This window comes from Coregonus lavaretus (assembly GCF_964263955.1).
Source record: "Coregonus lavaretus genome assembly, chromosome: 26".
Taxonomy (NCBI): Eukaryota; Metazoa; Chordata; class Actinopteri; order Salmoniformes; family Salmonidae; genus Coregonus; species Coregonus lavaretus.
This window is the reverse complement of record NC_140013.1, coordinates 35,963,027-35,984,155: the sequence shown is the minus strand read 5'-3', so window position 1 is coordinate 35,984,155 and position 21,129 is coordinate 35,963,027. Positions and strand designations below refer to the sequence as shown.

The 21,129-nt window shown below is 45.1% G+C and overlaps 1 pseudogene across 1 annotated transcript; it reads right to left on the bottom strand.

Annotated features, from left to right (window-relative positions):
* Positions 1 to 406: 406 nt before the first annotated feature.
* Positions 407 to 7,880, bottom strand: LOC311102014 (tRNA (carboxymethyluridine(34)-5-O)-methyltransferase alkbh8-like; annotated as a pseudogene). The gene is made up of 9 exons: positions 7,871 to 7,880; positions 6,924 to 7,019; positions 6,735 to 6,822; positions 6,635 to 6,702; positions 6,385 to 6,469; positions 2,639 to 2,977; positions 1,074 to 1,223; positions 654 to 779; positions 407 to 541 (listed from the first exon to the last, which is right to left on the bottom strand). The product of its transcript is annotated as a tRNA (carboxymethyluridine(34)-5-O)-methyltransferase alkbh8-like (transcript).
* Positions 7,881 to 21,129: the final 13,249 nt, after the last annotated feature.

The window sequence follows — 21,129 nt, the reverse complement described above, 5'->3', positions numbered from 1 at the left end:
ACATACATTTGGAGTGAAGGAAATCCAACAGGCACTTTCCTCATTAATTTGAAGGGCATTATGTTTTTCTATCTTTATTATTTACAATAATCAGAGACAATAAAACGCATCATTGGCTCGTTTAATTGTCTCATCTTTATCTGATGAGTTGAAAAGCTAATTTATTTCAGAATTCAATGTTTATCAGTTTAGGAGCTCATTTACTAAAATCTTGATAGTGTTTGTTTATCTGTCTCCAGACAAACAGCTCCTCTAGCTCCCCCTTCTGGAACAAATGGTAGAAGCTGTGAAACACAGGGCTCAGAGCAGGGCTGGGGGTAGGGCTGGGGCTGGGTGCAGTATTGGGTGCAGAGGCCTGAGCTTCAGTGGGGGGTCTAAAGTATTTTTGGAGCCTCGTCCCCCCTGCTCATCCCCTCCCCTGGTTACACCCTCCTCCCCCTCCACCCTTGAGGTGACAGGACACCAGCAGGTCCTGGGTGTTGAAGGCAGTGCGGTTGGTGTGAACGCTAAGTTTTGCTGAACTCTCTGTCTCAGGGTGGACCTTGGTGCAGTCCGTGGCTATGCCTGAAAGATCACGTGCTGTGTTGCGGGCATCTGTGGCAAGACTCTTTGACTCCTGGTTGTTGTGGTCTGTGGAGTCGCCTGTAGGATGCTGGTGTCTGGTCTCTGAGGTATTTGGACTTCTGCTTGTTGTATTCCTGTTCCAGAACCCACATATAGATCAGAGCCCATCCTCCATGCCTCAGTAGCAGAACCAGCTCCTCAACTACAGCCTGCCTCTACTCCTACACACACACACACACACACACACACACACACACACACACACACACACACACACACACACGCAGGCAGACAGACACACACACACAGGCAGACAGACACACACACACACACACACACACACATAAATAACTCAGATTAACAACTACACTTGATTAAACATTAAATAAAATATTTTCAGTTCATGACCACTGACAGCTTGATAAGGAAAGACAATCTCAATGTGAGATAGATGAATTAAATCACTAAATGGAAAAGCGTCTGTGTCGGTCTGTGTGTGTGTGTGTGACCTGTGTGGAGAGGTGGTGTATGACTGCAATAGAGATGCAGGCATCACAGGCGTCACTGCGTAGAGGTACACTGAGGGCATCTGACACAAAGGCATGGATGCCTCTCTCAGGGCAGGTCTGGACCAGAGCACTGCTACGGTCACAGCCCACCTACAGGAAGGAGATACAGACACACACAACTTTATTAATCCACCCAGCCCACCTACAAATAGGAGATACAAACACACACATCTTTATTAATCCACCCAGCCCACCTACAAATAGGAGATACAAACACACACATCTTTATTAATCCACCCAGCCCACCTACAAATAGGAGATACAAATGCACACAACTGTATTAATCCACCCAGCCCACCTACAAATAGGAGATACAAACACACACATCTTTATTAATCCACCCAGCCCACCTACAAATAGGAGATACAAACACACACATCTTTATTAATCCACCCAGCCCACCTACAAATAGGAGATACAAACACACACATCTTTATTAATCCACCCAGCCCACCTACAAATAGGAGATACAAATGCACACAACTTTATTAATCCACCCAGCCCACCTACAAATAGGAGATACAAATGCACACAACTTTATTAATCCACCCAGCCCACCTACAAATAGGAGATACAAACGCACACAACTCCTTTTCCACAGTTGGACACAACTAATGATCATAAAGCTCCTATATGACCCCAGCCAACCCCATTACTGGCCTGCCTTTACACACGCCTCATCGAGAGAATCATTAAGACCTTTATATCCTTATCAAAGTCACCCAATTTACTCCACATAATGAAAACCAGCAGTGGACAAATTACAGCCAGATTAGCCAGCTGCAATAACTCACAGCAGAGTAGGAGAGGAGAGAGTGAGGGAAATTGATAGCAGTAATAATCTTTTCAATAAAACTCTTGTTCGGGGGAGAAATGTAATTAAGCTTTATGAGGCATTCGCTCTAGCCTATGAGGAGGGGTCTGGGGCAAGGCTGGGGGAGAATGTCATATAGTCTGTTTCATCATGCGTGAGTGTAAACACACACGCGTGCCAAAAAACGCACGTTCACTCTTGCTCATACACAGAGGCAGACACACAAAGGTCAACATTTGCATTAAATTCAAAGTAGTGAAGTTATCACTATTAGAATGGCTGAGGGGGTGAAGAGTCTCTACAGGTAGCCTAATCCATTTACACTAAAGTAGAGTAGCATTCACAAGGCTTCGCTAAGCTGGGAACATCGTGTAGAGATTGTTTGGAGTCTTTGAAAGCTTATATGGTATATCTAAAACCTAGTCTCTGAGTACCCAGATAGAGGAAAATAAATGTTTTTAGACAAATAATACATTCTCACAAAAATAGTGTAGCATTTGTAACTGTAAATTGTCTTCATCAGGGTTCGTAAAACTGAGAAAAAAAATAGAGTCTGTGAAACTTGTATGGTAGGCTAATTGAATTGAGAGAAGATAGGGAACAGTAGGGTCAATAAACAGGACACTCTCTCTTCCATAGATACTGTTAAAAGATGCTAGTATTTATAAACAACCCTCACAGACCCCTTTAATGCAATCACTTCCGGATTTACGCCCAGGTACTTTCCGTTCCCACAGCCCACATCAGCAAGAATGCTTCCTGGTTCTAGGGAAGACAGGAAGTGACACACGCGTGGCCAGCGGGAGTGTCGAGTGATGCTGAAATGACCAGCGATCTCCTCGTACACGTGGTGCACGAACTCTGCCTCCAGACGGCAGGCGTCAGTCAGTACACACAGAGACACACAAAAGCTTTTAGGGTGAGGTTACTATGGTTACTGAGGTCAGAGATCACTGCAGCAGGGGATTCTGGGTCACAGGCTGGCACCACGTCAAACTTCCTGGGGGTTATCATTTGGTAGAGCATGGCACTTGCAATGTCAGGGTTTGTACTAACAAATATGAAAATGTATGCACTTACTACTGGAAGTCGCTCTGGAAAAGAGCGTCTGCTAAATGACTAAAATGTAAATGTATCCTAGAAAACCACAGAAAACACACATTTTAAGGGATAGTTCACCCAAATTACAAAATGACATTGGTTTCTTTACCCGGAAAGCAGTCTATGGACAAGGTATGACATCAATCCATGATTTGGTGTCCATGGCAATGTTTACACATACTAACATTTTAGCATTTGTGGCAGAAATCCTGAAACCTTCACCCCCACTTTCTCTCTCCATCTCGCTCTCTCTCTCACTCTCCATCTCCATATCCCTCTTAGCAGTGAGTCCATAGGTATCAGCTCTCTTTCCCTCCCCATCACTCCCCCCTCCATCTCTCTCTTTCTCTCTTTCTACCTCTCCCTCCCATCTCTTTTCTCTCCCCAATCCATCACCGTCTACAATGAGAGAGAGAGAGAGAGAGAGAGAGAGAGAGAGAGAGAGAGAGAGAGAGAGAGAGAGAGAGAGAGATGGAGCGAGAGGGAGAGATGGCGAGAGAAAGAGATGGAGCGAGAGGGAGAGATGGTGAGAGAGAGATGGAGCGAGAGAGAGAGATGGTGAGAGAGAGATGGAGCGAGAGGGAGAGATGGTGAGAGAGAGATGGAGCGAGAGGGAGAGGGAGAGATGGTGAGAGAGAGATGGAGAGAGAGAGAGAGATGGTGCGAGAGAGATGGAGTGAGAGAGAGAGATGGTGCGAGAGAGATGGAGCGAGAGAGAGATGGTGAGAGAGAGATGGAGCGAGAGAGAGAGATGGTGAGAGAGAGATGGAGTGAGAAGGAGAGATGGTGAGAGAGAGATGGAGCGAGAGGGAGAGATTGTGAGCGAGAGATTGAGCGAGAGAGAGATGGTGAGAGAGAGATGGAGCGAGAGAGAAAGATGGTGAGAGAGAGATGGAGCGAGAGAGAGAGATGGTGAGAGAGAGATGGAGTGAGAGAGAGATGGTGAGAGAGAGATGGAGCGAGAGGGAGAGATGGTGAGAGAGAGCTGGAGCGAGAGGGAGAGATGGTGAGAGAGAGATGGAGCGAGAGAGAAAGATGGTGAGAGAGAGATGGAGCGAGAGGGAGAGATGGTGAGAGAGAGATGGAGCGAGAGGGAGAGATGGTGCGAGAGAGATGGAGCTAGAGAGAGAGAGAGAAAGAAAGAAGAGAGAGTGACAGGATATAATGGAACTTCAGACACTGCTGAACCTGTGTGCTACAAAGCAGGAACAGATCACAACTTTCTACACCACTTTCTCCCCTATCAAATCACAGGCCCTATTGATATAGACATGCGCATGCACAAACACACGCACAAGATCTGGGCTTTCTTCCTCCTCTCAGATCTTCTGAGGAGTATTAACCTATCAATGGAGCTGCTCAGCTGTGACCAAATCAATCCAGAACCAGACAGCTTTGTTACGCTTCAATACTCAGCAATTAATCATACACACACTCACCAATTGAATAGAAAGGCAGTTCAATGTTTACTGATTCATTACCATTGCTTGACGACTTCCTGTTAAATTACTGCTGCAGAGGAAAGAAAGACATCTTCAAGTAGGCCTAACCTATTTTACATTTACGTCATTTAGCAGACGCTCTTATCCAGAGCGACTTACAGTTAGTGAGTGCATACATTTTCATACTGGTCCCCCGTGGGAATCGAACCCACAACCCTGGCATTGCAAGCGCCACGCTCTACCAACTGAGCTACACTCCAGATAACCTCCTTTACTACAACGTCAGAAATATTAACACAGTAGAAGCCTACAACTAGCAGTTATAACTGCCTATTTATTTCTACTGAAGAAACAAAGACCCTCAAGACTGCCTACTGCTTCATTACAACTTACAAACATAGACGTCCCTCAAGACACTTCATCACAAAGACATATCACAAACGATATCAGTATCACAAATGATATCAGTATCACAAACGATATCAGTATCACAAACGATATCAGTATCACAGACGATCACTCAACACTACCTACTTCACCACAGCTTCAGAGACAAGGATATCTACAGTGTCTATTATATATAAAACAAACAGTGACACAATGCCCTGTCAGCATGTCGCAGTAAAAGCTGCCCCCTCCTGTCAACCAGTCATGTGCTGACAGTGTCTCCCGAGTAGCTGTGACAGGGAACAACGTCACACAGACATAAGGGACATTGGAACCTCTCTCTCTCTCCTTTTCCATTCCCTTATTTGTTTTTTCTACATCGGTCTTTGTATTTCTTTCATTAATTCACCATTAACCAAAAGAAACAGTCTTCAAAGAGACGCACCATCAACTCAGTCTATGAGACGGAACTCTCCAGGGTAGAGTTTGTGCGTGTGTGTACACGTGTGTGTGTCTCTTGTGGGATACTAAACATCATTGTGAAGGCCTCTCCAGCAGAGACAGGTCTTAAATATAACATACCCTCCCATTAGACTGAAAAACCTTCATACACAGACGTGCACGTGCAAACTCACACCTGCCTATCCTCAATCCTTTCAATTAGACTGCTACAGTAACACGTTCACAGAAACTCTGAAAAGCTGGTTCACTGCAGTGGTAGAGAGAGAGAGAGAGAGAGAGAGAGAGAGAGAGAGAGAGAGAGAGAGCGAGAGAGAGAGAGAGAGAGGAGAGCAAGAGGAGAGCGAGAGAGAGAGAGAGAGAGGGGAGAGAGACCGAGCACAAGAGACAGAGACAGAGAGGCAGAGACAGAGAGGCAGAGACAGAGGCAGAGACAGAGAGGCAGAGACAGAGAGGCAGAGACAGAGAGGCAGAGAGGCAGAGACAGAGAGACAGAGACAGAGAGGCAGAGACAGAGGCAGAGACAGAGAGGCAGAGACAGAGAGACAGAGACAGAGAGGCAGAGACAGAGAGACAGAGACAGAGAGACAGAGACAGAGAGGCAGAGACAGAGAGGCAGAGACAGAGAGACAGAGACAGAGAGGCAGAGACAGAGAGGCAGAGACAGAGAGACAGAGACAGAGAGACAGAGACAGAGAGACAGAGACAGAGAGGCAGAGACAGAGAGACAGAGACAGAGAGGCAGAGACAGAGAGACAGAGACAGAGAGGCAGGGAGACCAAGACAGAGAGACCAAGACAGGGAGACCGAGACAGGGAGACCGAGGTCTCCGTGACAGGGTGACCGAGACAGAGAGACCGAGACAGGGAGACCGAGACAGGGAGACCGAGACAGGGAGACCGAGGTCTCCGAGACAGGGAGACCGAGACAGAGAAAGGGGAAAGGGTGGGGAGAAGAGAGAGATGGTGAACAGAGTACAGACAATGTTCTGTGAGAAAAGAAAGCAGATCGAAGCCATTTACGTCACCATCATCTACCCTACCCTCACCACTGTAGATGTACCATAGCCCCCAGGCTTAGGGAGAGGATGAGGTCTTCAAAGGCAGAGTGAGTGTCCACATGAGGAGGATAACCTGACAACAAGAACACAAATAAACCATTGGCACTATTAACATGAGTTATCCAAACACCAACCAGTAAAAAGGTCTATAAATTACCTCTGAATAACTGCCATGAGGGTTGTGTTCATTTCCAATTCCACACACTACAGTCTGATTCTACAGCAGCGTTGATACTACCTTCATTGTCCTCTACCTTATGACTGCAGAGCTCTGCTGCCCCTATGTGGTCAAGGAGAGTACTACAGCTGCTGGATGAGATAAGATTACGCTCACCTACTGGTTCACAGTCAGCTGGTCTGGCATGACGTCTTTGTGTCTATCCCTCACACACCTCTCCAGCACAGGGACACACACCTGGGGAAGACCTGGGAACAAGACAACAAACATCAATGTTTAGCATGGGAATCACTGAGAGTATATTCCATACGCTGTAATCGTGATATTAGGGACTGACAGACATACACACCTCCAGGTAACGGTTTGTTTTTGTCCACATTGTTGTTGTCGTAGCGAAACTCGTAACCATAATGCTTCACTCTCCTGTACTTCAGGGCTTTCTGCACTGAAAGACAAACAAGTTAAACAACAACCATCAGCCAGTGACTGAAACCTGCACAGCCACTGACAGTTGGTTGATTGGTTGCCTGGGGACTAGATGGTGAATTTCTAATACACCATCTGGAACACTTTTAGTCATTTAGCAGATGCTCTTATCCAAAGCGACTTACATGAACAATTAGGGTTAAATGCCTTGCTCAAGGGCACGTCGACAGATTTTTCAATTAGTCGGCTCGGGGACTCCAACCAGCGACCTGTTGGTTACTGGCCCAATGGTCTTAACTGCTAGGCTACCAGTACCTGCCGTGTGACAGTGTTTGATTGTGGAAATGGTCCTCTACAAGCCGGAATGTTTAATAAAATTACATTTGAACTTTGCCAATTGTCCATGGTATTGGTCCCTCAGCTGCTCTAAATTTGAGACAAAATACGAAGACTTTTAATAACACTTCTAGCTTTTGGGGGGTTAACTATTTTTTAGCACAGATAGAACACATGGAAATGAATTTCCTTATGCATTAATCATGCAAACACATTTCTTATTTTATTGTGACACGGCATCAGTGAGAGTCGAACTTATAACCATCTGTTCTCTATCCATAGAATATTTTTTATGCAAGTTCATTAAATGTGCTGAGAATGTTCCAAAGCCAAGCAACTATCCTGCACCATTCTCAGAAAGTTGCGGGAAGGTTGTATGCAAAATAAGCATAGGACAACCACACTCTCACCAAGCTCTAAGAAACATATGGTTCTCAGAATGTTATGTGCTAGCAGGGAAGCTTCTGTTCTGTCCAATCACTATCTACAGAGTAATATGGGGAACAGGATATGGACGGATATTGCACTGTCCACACTCATCCATGGTGTGCATTCGGGAGCAGTGATGTGTCTCTCTCTCTCTCTCTCTCTCGTAAATTTATACAGATTCACTATTTGAATTCTCCTTCAGTTAGTGTGTGTCTGAGGTCCACTTGGCTCTGTGCTTCTGACAGCTGCATATGGCTCTAAGAGGAGCCCAAAATAGAGAAAACAGGATTATCCCCATATTGATGAGACATGGGGATGTCAACAGGCTCGACCACCATTCCATGATGAGACATGGGGATGTCAACAGGCCCCGACCACCATTCCAAAATGAGACATGGGGATGTCAACAGGCCCCGACCACCATTCCAGGCATTCTAAAGGGGTCATGGGTGTGTAGTGTGCATAAGTGTAAACACTATGAGATCAAAACTCCAGTTTAGTGTGTGGTTTGTTATTGCTACTGTTGCCCCTATTTGCTCTTTGGGGGATTAAGCCTGTGATGCTGTTGTTTGTGATAAATGCATTTGTAAAAGCTCTGAATAAAAACTGAATTGGTTTAATTTGATGAGATTTGGTAGGGCACCACATAGCCGCAGGAAGTAGTTTGGGGATGGAGGTGATGCAATCTTTATCTTCTACGGGGCGGGGGGGGGGGGGGGGGGGGGGGTTTGCAGGTCCGCTAATACAGGACTATTAAAGGCCCAGTGCACTACTTTGTGAGAAAAAAATACATATAAATAAAATATATATACACTGCTCAAAAAAATAAAGGGAACACTTAAACAACACAATGTAACTCCAAGTCTTCTGTGAAATCAAACTGTCCACTTAGGAAGCAACACTGATTGACAATACATTTCACATGCTGTTGTGCAAATGGAATAGACAACAGGTGGAAATTATAGGCAATTAGCAAGACACCCCCAATAAAGGACTGGTTTTGCAGGTGGTGACCACAGACCACTTCTCAGTTCCTATGCTTCCTGGCTGATGTTTTGGTCACTTTTGAATGCTAGCGGTGCTTTCACTCTAGTGGTAGCATAAGACGGAGTCTACAACCCACACAAGTGGCTCAGGTAGTGCAGCTCATCCAGGATGGCACATCAATGCGAGCTGTGGCAAGAAGGTTTGCTGTGTCTGTCAGTGTAGTGTCCAGAGCATGGAGGCGCTACCAGGAGACAGGCCAGTACATCAGGAGACGTGGAGGAGGCCGTAGGAGGGCAACAACCCAGCAGCAGGACTGCTACCTCCGCCTTTGTGCAAGGAGGAGCAGGAGGAGCACTGCCAGAGCCCTGCAAAATGACCTCCAGCAGGCCACAAATGTGCATGTGCATGTGTTTAGAACGTTCTGCTGCCTGCAACATCTTCCAGCATGACCGGTTTGGCGGTGGGTCAGTCATGGTGTGGGGTGGCATTTCTTTGGGGGGCCGCACAGCCCTCCATGTGCTCGCCAGAGGTAGCCTGACTGCCATTAGGTACCGAGATGAGATCCTCAGACCCCTTGTGAGACCATATGCTGGTGCGGTTGGCCCTGGGTTCCTCCTAATGCAAGACATGCTAGACCTCATGTGGCTGGAGTGTGTCAGCAGTTCCTGCAAGAGGAAGGCATTGATGCTATGGACTGGCCCGCCCGTTCCCCAGACCTGAATCCAATTGAGCACATCTGGGACATCATGTCTCACTCCATCCACCAACGCCACGTTGCACCACAGACTGTCCAGGAGTTGGCGGATGCTTTAGTCCAGGTCTGGGAGGAGATCCCTCAGGAGACCAACCACCTCATCAGGAGCATGCCCAGGCGTTGTAGGGAGGTCATACAGGCATGTGGAGGCCACACACACTACTGAGCCTCATTTTGACTTGTTTTAAGGACATTACATCAAAGTTGGATCAGCCTGTAGTGTGGTTTTCCACTTTAATTTTGAGGATGACTCCAAATCCAGACCTCCATGGGTTGATAAATTTGATTTCCATTGAACATTTTTGTGTGATTTTGTTGTCAGCACATTCAACTATGTAAAGAAAAAAGTATTTAATAAGATTATTTCATTCATTCAGATCTAGGATGTATTATTTTAGTGTTCCCTTTATTTTTTGAGCAGTGTATATAGTCCCAGTCAAAACTTTGGACACACCTACTCATTCAATTATTATTATTATTATTATTTATTTTATTTTTTTAAAACTATTTTCTACATCATAGAATAATAGTGAAGACATCAAAACTATGAAATAACACATACAGTGGGGAAAAAAGTATTTAGTCAGCCACCAATTGTGCAAGTTCTCCCACTTAAAAAGATGAGAGAGGCCTGTAATTTTCATCATGTGTACACGTCAACTATGACAGACAAAATGAGAAAAGAATATCCAGAAAATCACATTGTAGGATTTTTAATGAATTTATTTGCAAATTATGGTGGAAAATAAGTATTTGGTCAATAACAAAAGTTTCTCAATACTTTGTTATACACCCTTTGTTGGCAATGACACAGGGCAAACGTTTTCTGTAAGTCTTCACAAGGTTTTCACACACTGTTGCTGGTGTTTTGGCCCATTCCTCCATGCAGATCTCCTCTAGAGCAGTGATGTTTTGGGGCTGTCGCTGGGCAACACAGACTTTCAACTCCCTCCAAAGATTTTCTATGGGGTTGAGATCTGGAGACTGGCTAGGCCACTCCAGGACCTTGAAATGCTTCTTACGAAGCCACTCCTTCGTTGCCCGGGCGGTGTGTTTGGGATCATTGTCATGCTGAAAGACCCAGCCACGTTTCATCTTCAATGCCCTTGCTGATGGAAGGAGGTTTTCACTCAAAATCTCAAGATACATGGCCCCATTCATTCTTTCCTTTACACGGATCAGTCGTCCTGGTCCCTTTGCAGAAAAACAGCCCCAAAGCATGATGTTTCCACCCCCATGCTTCACAGTAGGTATGGTGTTCTTTGGATGCAACTCAGCATTCTTTGTCCTCCAAACACGACGAGTTGAGTTTTTACCAAAAAGTTATATTTTGGTTTCATTTGACCATATGACATTCTCCCAATCCTCTTCTGGATCATCCACATGCACTCTAGCAAACTTCAGACGGGCCTGGACATGTACTGGCTTAAGCAGGGGGACACGTCTGGCACTGCAGGATTTGAGTCCCTGGCGGCGTAGTGTGTTACTGATGGTAGGCTTTGTTACTTTGGTCCCAGCTCTCTGCAGGTCATTCACTAGGTCCCCCCGTGTGGTTCTGGGATTTTTTCTCACCGTTCTTGTGATCATTTTGACCCCACGGGGTGAGACCTTGCGTGGAGCCCCAGATCGAGGGAGATTATCAGTGGTTTTGTATGTCTTCCATTTCCTAATAATTGCTCCCACAGTTGATTTCTTCAAACCAAGCTGCTTACCTATTGCAGATTCAGTCTTCCCAGCCTGGTGCAGGTCTACAATTTTGTTTCTGGTGTCCTTTGACAGCTCTTTGGTCTTGGCCATAGTGGAGTTTGGAGTGTGACTGTTTGAGGTTGTGGACAGGTGTCTTTTATACTGATAACAAGTTCAAACAGGTGCCATTAATACAGGTAACGACTGGAGGACAGAGGAGCCGCTTAAAGAAGAAGTTACAGGTCTGTGAGAGCCAGAAATCTTGCTTGTTTGTAGGTGACCAAATACTTATTTTCCACCATAATTTGCAAATAAATTCATAAAAAATCCTACAATGTGATTTTCTGGAGAAAAAAATTCTCAATTTGTCTGTCATAGTTGACGTGTACCTATGATGAAAATTACAGGCCTCTCTCATCTTTTTAAGTGGGAGAACTTGTACAATTGGTGGCTGACTAAATACTTTTTTCCCCTTCCAAATAGCTAAATGATCCTTGCTATGACCATCTTAAAACAATTCCATATGTTAGCTTAGAACCTCCCCTCCCTCCCCTGGCTTAGACAGGGCTTAGACTCTAGATGGTTAAGTGCCAAATAAAGAACATTGTTGAACGTAACAGGGTTGACAACTTCATCTTAAAATCAGCCATAATCCCCTTGTGACAATGGGAATTTAAGCTTGTTATGTGCAACAGGGAGGGGCAATTGAATGAAAGCTTCACTAAAAATGTAAATCATTAAAACATTTCTAGCCTGTCTATCTATGAGTCACAGGGTAGACGTGTTATACTCAACCCGCTCAGTTTTCCACCACAAAACACCAGAAAATGGCCAAAAGGAATAGAACCAGCTCACCTGCTTTTACACTATGATTTGACTATTAGATGTTCAATGTTCCTTTTGATTTTTTTAAAGGAATCATTTTACCATAGTTAAACTAGAGTTCAGTTCATGTAAAAGGGTTAACCTTAAAATGAGGTACAGGATTTGAATCACTTATAACATGAAATAATTAATAATCTTCAGAAAATACTTTGTCAAAGCAAGTCTTTATACAGTGGGGAGAACAAGTATTTGATACACTGCCGATTTTGCAGGTTTTCCTACTTATAAAGCATGTAGAGGTCTGTAATTTTTATCATAGGTACACTTCAACTGTGAGAGACGGAATCTAAAACAAAAATCCAGAAAATCACATTGTATGATTTTTAAGTAGTTCATTTGCATTTTATTGCATGTACAATATGAAAGTATGCACTCACTAACTGTAAGTCGCTCTGGATAAGAGCGTCTGCTAAATTACTAAAATGTATATGTCTTTAGAAGTACTGTAATCCAGCTCAGACAATGGGCTTTTATAAATAACACTTGTGTCCCCCTTGCCCTGGATCCTGCCCTCATCAGCAGAGGAGATGTGTGTGAGGGTCTGCGTGTACGTGCATGTCAGGCTCCAGAGGGTTCAGCCCCACCCCACGGCCCAAACATCCAGAGGCTATATCTGAACCGTGGGCAGTCCATTGGCAGTGGGTTACTTTAAGGATGGACCCTGGCCCTCAGGACTGTAGAAGACAGACGGACAACTCGGAGACCCTGACCACAGGACCACAGAGGACCTCTGCCCGTCACACCCACCATCAGACCCAGGCAGGTAAATGCCCAACGGCTTACATTTTACACTGTAGAGATAGACACACTGTAGATTGATAAGGAAGTGTCTGTCAAGTTACTGGACATAATTTTTTTGGAGCATTTCTTATACCAATAGACTATTCGAAGATGGACGCAAGCTCTTTTTTTGCTGAATGTTAAATACAGCAAATTCGATCTCCAGCTGTCCCATAGTAATGAACGTGTTGGGAGTCAGGACGAGACAGACAGGCAGACAAACATATTTTTTCAGCTAGTCGAAATCATGAATAAGCTGGCATCATTTTTATGGATATATACAAAGAAATGTCAATAGAAAACAGGTAAAACGAAACAAAATGCGGCTAGTTTGCGGTCTTTCCAGTTTCAGTTTGAAGTGATTGTGTTAGCTGTGTTGTTGGCTAGCTCCTGTGAACAACAGTGTCCTGATGAGAGAGCACATTTTCTATGCCAGGCGAAATCGCGCATCATTAGCTCATTGTTATGGATGTATCCAAATAAATGTCACTAGAAAACAGCTGAAACAAACACAAATGCAGCTACTTTGCTGTTATTATGGCTGCACTGATTGACATGACTGTAAATTAGCCGTAGTTGGCTAACTAGCAAGCAAGGGATAAGAATGTTCCCAGCCAGTATTGCAATGGAACATTTAGTACTAACGACTGGGTCACATCCATAGATACAGAACAAAAAGACTGAATGACTGGGTCGCGTCTCTGGCAACCGAACCAATAGAACGAACGACCAGCCGGCTTGGGTAGCAACCTTAGACATGTGTCGGGACTATTTATTGTGGAAGGATGAAATAGTATGAATAAATTCATCAAAATAACATTTGTTATGAAAATATGTCAATCATTATTTAAATATGTTGCTAACCCAAGGCCGCCTCAAAACCCTTTCTACCTGCAGTGGTCAGCTGATCATCATTGCCCTCTATATTCTACCCAGGTTCTGTATTTATCTGTCCAGTAATATCGGCATTATATTCAGCACTGATTTACGTATTGTTATTATCATCATGTTGTAAAGCCTGCTCCCTCCCATGATCAATCCAATGATATACTGTTTCAAGACAAAATATATAAAACAGTGCATGCTAGCTTTGTTATAGAAGTATGATCACAGTAGCACTGTTCGATTGTGTTTGAGTCACAGTAAGGAAGAGGATAGGCCCGGATTACAATCATCAATGGACAGGCTTTCGCAACAACCCACGCAGTGACATTGAGTATATGAATAGTGGAGTTGTTGATAACCATTGGGTATCTGATTGACACATATCTGTCTAAAGCCATTATCAATAGGAGAAAGCTAGTTACGGATCCAAAATAGTGAACTAAGTACATTTGCAAAAACCAACCAAAGACGCGTACTGAGTATACGAAGAGGCAGGACGCAGACGCAGGAATTAACAAGGTCAAGGTTTACTAAACAATGAGCAAGAGAAATAACAAAGATAGAGTAAACGGCACGAAGCTAAACAATCACACACAACATCATCCAGAAAAGTCCAGGGCTAAATAAAGGTGGTGATGAGATGATGAGGTGCAGGTGCGCTGGAGGTGATTAGGGTGCGTTGGGTTTCCGCTCAGACCGGTGGCTCAGTAGGACGGCGAATCAGAGTGCCGGAGGGGAGCAATGGGAGGAGACGTGACAGTACCCCCCCTCCCAGTCCACCAGGTAATGGAGCCGTCCCCCACGGAACCTGGAGTCCAGCAGGTCCCTCACCGCATACGCCGGACTCCCGTCAATGTCCAGGGGCGGAGGAGACGTACCCCGGGGGACGGCATCCGCCAGAGGACCAGGAACCACCGGCCTGAGGAGAGACACATGAAAAGTGGGTGAGACACAGTAGTGAGGGTGAAGGAGCAGCCGGTATGATACCTCATTAATCCGCCGGAGGACCTTAAACGGCCCCACAAACCGGGGAACTGGAATACAGGGGCCTCACTGCGGTGGCAGTCGGCTTGGTCCTTCTGCCGACGAATGGCCCTCTGGAGATGGACATGGGCGGCGTCCCAGGCCTGTCCGGCCCTGTGGAACCACTCGTCAACAGCGGGCGCATCGGTCTGGCTGGGTTTCCAAGGGCCAGCGCCGGCTGGTACCCCAGGACGCACTGGAAGGGAGTGAGACCCGTGGAGGAGTGAACGAGGGAGTTCTGGGCACATTCTGCCCAGGGAAGAAACCTTGCCCACTCACCCTGCCGGTCCTGACAGTGGCAACGAAGAAATCTCCCCAGCTCCTGGTTCATGCGCTCCACCTGCCCATTTGACTGAGGCCTATATCCGGAAGTGAGGCTGGCCGTGGCCCCGATCTTCTCCAGGAAAGCCTTCCACACTCGGGAGGTGAATTGTGGGCCACGGTCCGGGACGATGTCCTCCGGAATTCCATAATGCCAGAAGACCTGTTGGAACAGGACCTCAGCGACCTGGAGAGCAGAAGGAAGACAAGTTAGTGGCAAAAAACGGCATGATTTGGAGAACCGATCTACGACCACCATGACTGTGGTGAAGCCGTCAGTACATGGAAGGTCGGTGACAAAGTCTATGGACAGGTGTGACCAAGGTCGCTGAGGCACTGGGAGAGGAACTAGTTTGCCTGCCGGTGCATTCCGAGGTGTCTTCGTTTGGGCACATACGGAACAGGAGTTGACGTAGCGGGAGACATCAGAAGCCAAGGTGGGCCACCAGTATTTTTGGGCTAGACAATGCAGGGTTCGCGTAATACCAGAGTGCCTTGCCGTAAGGGCGGTGTGCGCCCAGATCAGCAGGCGGTCACGGACATTGGTGGGTACATACACAGGCCCCGGAGGGGCGTTGGCAGGCGTTGGGTCCTCCTGAGCCGCCAGGCGGATGCTTTCGTCCACATCCCAAACGACAGGAGCAACAATGAGAGACGAGGGCAGGATAGGACCCCCCAGATCCTTCCTTTCTCCGGTATGGTGCATCCTTGAGAGTGCGTAGGCCTTCACATTCTGGGATCCTGGGCGGTAGGACAGAGTGAATTGGAAGCGAGTGAGAAATTGGGCCCACCTGGCTTGACGAGAGTTCATCCGTTTCGCTGCCCATATGTGCTCCAAATTCCGGTGGTCAGTAAGAATCCGGAATGGATGGACTGCGCCCTACAGCCAGTGTTTCCATTCCTCCAGAGCGAGGACCACCTCCAACAGCTCCCGGTCTCCAACTCCATAGTTCCTCTCTGCGGGAGTAATTCTTTAGAGAAAAAGGCACAGGGATATGTGGTCCTCTGTAGCTCAGCTGGTAGAGCACAGCGCTTGTAACGCCAAGGTAGTGGGTTCGATCCCCGGGACCACCCATACACAAAAATGTATGCACGCATGACTGTAAGTCGCTTTGGATAAAAGCGTCTGCTAAATGGCATATTATTATTATTATTATTATTATTATTATTATTATTATACATCTTCTCTGGCAAACTCTGCCGCTGGGAGAGGACCGCACCCATGCCCTCCTCCGATGCATCCACCTCCAGGATGAAAGGACGAAATGGATCTGGGTGTTTTAGGATGGACGCTGTGGTGGGCGCTGTGGTGAACCTCCCCTTAAGCCTTTTGAAGGCAGCGTCAGCCTCAGGGTTCCAGGCCAGCTTCTGAGGCCCACCCTTAAGGAGAGAGTTGAGCGGGGCGGCTATGGAGCTGAAGGACCTGTTGAAACGCCGGTAGAAATTAGCGAAGCCCAGGAAGCTCTGTAGCCCTTGATGGTGGTGGGAACTGGCCATGACCTGACGGGGTCCATCTTCACTCCTTCCATGAACACCCCCTGAGGACTGATCCGGTATCCCAGGAAGGAGATGGCCTGTGGGTGTAATTCACATTTCTCCCCCTTCACCAACAGGCTGTGTTCCCGGAGGCGGAGTAGGACAGCTTGGACGTCCCTGACGTGCTCCTCAAACGTAGCCGAGTAGATCAGGATATCGTCGATGTATACCACCACCTGTCTACTCAGCATGTCCCGGAACACGTCATTGACGAAGGACTGGAACACAGAAGGTCTCCCGAGTGGCGCAGTGGTCTAAGGCACTGCATTGCAGTGCTAGCTGTGCCACTAGAGATCCTGGTTCGAATCCAGGCACCTCCATGGGTGAGGACTCAGAAGCAGGGTGGCTTCCATAGCTCAAATGGGGTGAGCGTCGAGGCTCCGGGAGGTGTTGGGAACGCTGTCTCTCTGTCATCAAGACGGATGGACGTGGTGATGCGGGTATCAAGGTCCATCTTGTCGTCCCGACATGCGAGTTCCGTCTTGATGTCCTCATGTAAGCCTCTCCTGAAGATCGTGCGCAGAGCACGCTCATTCCAGCCGGAAGACACCGCCACTGTACAAAAGCTCAGAGTGTACTCAGACGGGTGCCCCTCTCTCTGTTGTAGATGGAGGAGACACTCACCCCCGTCCTTTCCCTCGGTGGGATGATTAAACACTGCCCTGAACCGAGAGAGGAAGGTGGGGTAGGGAAGCCCCACTGCCTCCTCTCCTTCCCAGACTGCCGTGGCCCAATCCAGCGTCTTTCATTTAAGAAGCAAAATCACCAGCGCTATCCTGGTTTGTTCAGATGGATGTGCGCCAGATAGTGAAACCTGTAGCAGGAAGCCGCTACATTTAGTAGTTTTACCGTCATAGCGCTCAGGTAGGGTGAGGGTTCCCGCAAGAGTGGGTGATAGCACGGGAACAGGTGGATTGGGGGCACTCACCACTCCCTGAGGTGGAACTGGAGCGCTGGGCAGATTATGCAGAGTTTGGAGCACTTCCTGCATGGCGGCGTTCAACTGGGCAAGCTGCTGCTGGTACTGGTCGAGGCACTGGGAAACTCCTGCTGCATCCATTTTCGTTTGGTGTGTGATTCTGTGACGCGTACTGAGTATACAAAGAGACAGGACGCCGACGCAGGAATTAACAAGGTCAAGGTTTACTTAACAATGATCAAGAGAACTAAGAAAGATAGCATCAACGAATATAATGTATAACCAGGACCTGGAAAGCTATACTAATCATGAACAACAGGCCTTATGCATGGATTTACTAAATGTAGTAGTAAACTAACAAAGCAATAATGTGTGTAAGCAGTTTAAAAGCAGACATTCAAATAGGGTGTTGGCAAATCAAATGAGAAACTAAGTACCATTATCACTGATCATCCATGTTATCACAGTTTGATACATCAAAAATCTAGTCAATGCTGTTAGAAAAATGTCCTTACCTAGATTACAATAAACTCAAATGTAAGTACGAAGACACTTCCTGAGAAGCTCTGTATGCTCACAATGTATCTATTTAGTGACCGAATCATTTATGATAACATTGACAAGTTCTGTAGAGGGCAAAGCCACAAGGGGAAAAACTACCCAGTGAGTTAACACAGTACTCTTTCTAAAACAATAAACTGTACATGCTGTGTCTGTGTCAATCTAACAACATGTGTTCCCTACTGAGCAGGTTACACAGAATCAGGGCCTTGTACAATGCCTTCAGAAGTATACATATCTCTTGACTTATTCCTCATTTATTTGTGTTACATCCTGAATTCAAAATGTATTAAATATTTTTTTTCTCACCCATCTACACACAATACCCCATAATGACAAAGTGAACAGAAGTTACATTTTTTAAAATTTGCATTAGAATTCACACCCGAGTCAATACTTTGTAGAAGCACCTTTGGCAGTGATTACAGCTGTGAGTCTTTCTGGGTAAATCTCTAAGAGCTTTCCACACCTGGATTGTGCAACATTTGCCCATTATTATTTTCAAAATTCTTCAAGCTCTGTCAAATTGATTGTTGATCAGAAACCAGGCTTCCATCCAACCTTTTTCTGCAAGTAAAGTACATGTCGGATAAAAAAATGTCATGACATATGACAGGCCTGGAAACGTAAATATTTTCGGTAAACTTTCCAAAATGCAACAAAACAAAATACGCTAGAAAAGGTGGGATCAGTAAAATGAATTATGCGAGAAATGTCTGTCTAAACGCTTTTATGCGCAAATATTGATATAATAACCATCATGTCTAAGTAAACTTGGAGTCACGCGATGACTTGTTGTTTGGACCTCACACTGCGACGAGTCGGGAAAGCATGCAGTTTATTAGGCTTCAGATTAAATCAATTATGATGAACTTCACAGGGTGGTGAAAGTGCAAGGTGATGAGCTTGATGCTCATTTCCAATAAATATCGTGGCTCTTATTCTGGTGACATGATTGATAATCGATGCTTGGCTGCCGTTTGACATAATCTTGCTCTTTTGTCCATAATAATAATCTCATCATGTAGGCTATACGTGCGCTCTAGCCAACAGCGTGCTGGCTACAGCGCACATGCCAATACCAGAGTGGGCACACTTGCTGTATAACAAAACAGTTTTGTGAGAAAATCATCTGTAGAGTTGAAAATGCCATGGAAACCCATTTAACTTCTATTTTTTTATTTGGTACATGGGAATTTAACTGCAAATTGTATTTTATGGGCACTATGCCATCATGCACAGTCTTTTATCTGCAACAAATGAATTTGATGGAAACATCTCTGTTGGGAAAATGTACATATTGTTTTCATGCTGATTTTAGAATATTCACATGCAACACATTCGCAAATTGGATGGAAACCTAGCTAGTGCGAGACAACCATTTTCAGGTCTTGCCATAGACTTTCAAGGAGTTTTAAGTAAAAACTGTAACACGGCCACTCAGGAACATTCTCTGTCTTCTTGGTAAGCAACTCCAGTGTAGATTTGGCCTTGTGTTTTAGGTTATTGTCCTGCTGAATGGTGAATTCATCGCCCAGTGTCTGGTAGAAAGCATATTGAACCAAGTTTTCCTCTAGGATTTTGCCTGTGCTTAGCACCATTCTGTTTCTTTTAACCTGAAAAACTCCCCAGTCCTTAACGATTACAAGCATACCCATGACATGATGCAGCCACCGTTATGCTTGAAAATATGGAGAGTGGTACTCCGTGGATTTGCCCCAAACATAACACTTTGTATTCAGGACAAAAAGTTAATTGCTTTGCCACAATCTTTTGCAGTATTACTTTAGTGCCTTGTTTCAAAAAGGATGAATGTTTTGGAATATTTGTATTATGTACATGCTTCCTTATTTTCACTCTGTCAATTAGGTTAGTATTGTGGAGTAACTACAATGTTGTTGATCCATCCTCAGTTTTCTCCTATCACAGCCACTAAACTCTGTAACTGTTTTAGTCACCATTGGCCTCATGGTGAAATCCCTGAGTGGTTTCCTTCCTCTCCGGCAACTGAGTTAGGAAGGTTGCCTGTATCTTTGTAGTGACTGGGAGTATTGATACACCATCCAACGTGTAATGAGTAACTTCACCATGCTCAAAGGGATATTTAATGTCAGCATTTTGTTTAACCCATCTACCAATAGGTGCCCTTCTTTGCGACACATTGGAAAACCTCCCTGGTCTTTGTGGTTTAATCTGTGTTTGAAATTCACTATCTGGACTGAGGGACCTTAAAGATAATTGTATGTGTGGGGTACAGAGATTAAGTAGTCATTCAAAAATCATGACAAACACTATTATTGCACACAGAGTGAGTCCATGCAACTTATTATGTAACTTGTTAAGCACATGTTTACTCCTGAACTTATTTAGGCCTGCCATAACAAAGGGTTTGAATACTTATTGAGTCAAGACATTTCAGCTTTTAATTTTTAATTGATTTGTACACATTTCGAAAAACATAAGTCCACTTTGACATTGTGGGGTATGGTGTAGGCCAGTGAAAAAAAATATATTTATCAATATTTAATCATTTTTAAATTCAGGCTGTAACACAACAAAGTGTGGAAAAAGTCAAGGGATGTGGATACTTTAAAAAGGTACTGAATGTCAGTTTTCGATTTCAAGGTAGGATTTGGTAATCAGTTGATATTGTTGTAGGGACTTCTGAACATAATGAAAGAAACAGATTCAAAACAAATTTAATCATTGGCTATAACTGGCAATAATCTTGGGTAATGTGGTGATACTAAAGAGAATATCAGAAACAACTAGATTTGAAATAACTAAATATATAATACTCTTTGTCCAACAATAAACACTACATGCTCCATCTGTGCCAATCTAACAAGGGGATATCTACTGCTACACAGAGTCAGGGCCTTATATGTCAATTTTGGATTTCCATTTAGGATATGGTACTCAGTTGCTATTCTTGTAGGGAAAAGTATTCCTAAACATAATAACAGAACTCAAACTCTGATTAAAAAATCATTTTAAGCATTGGCTTACAGCAAAGACATTCTCCTT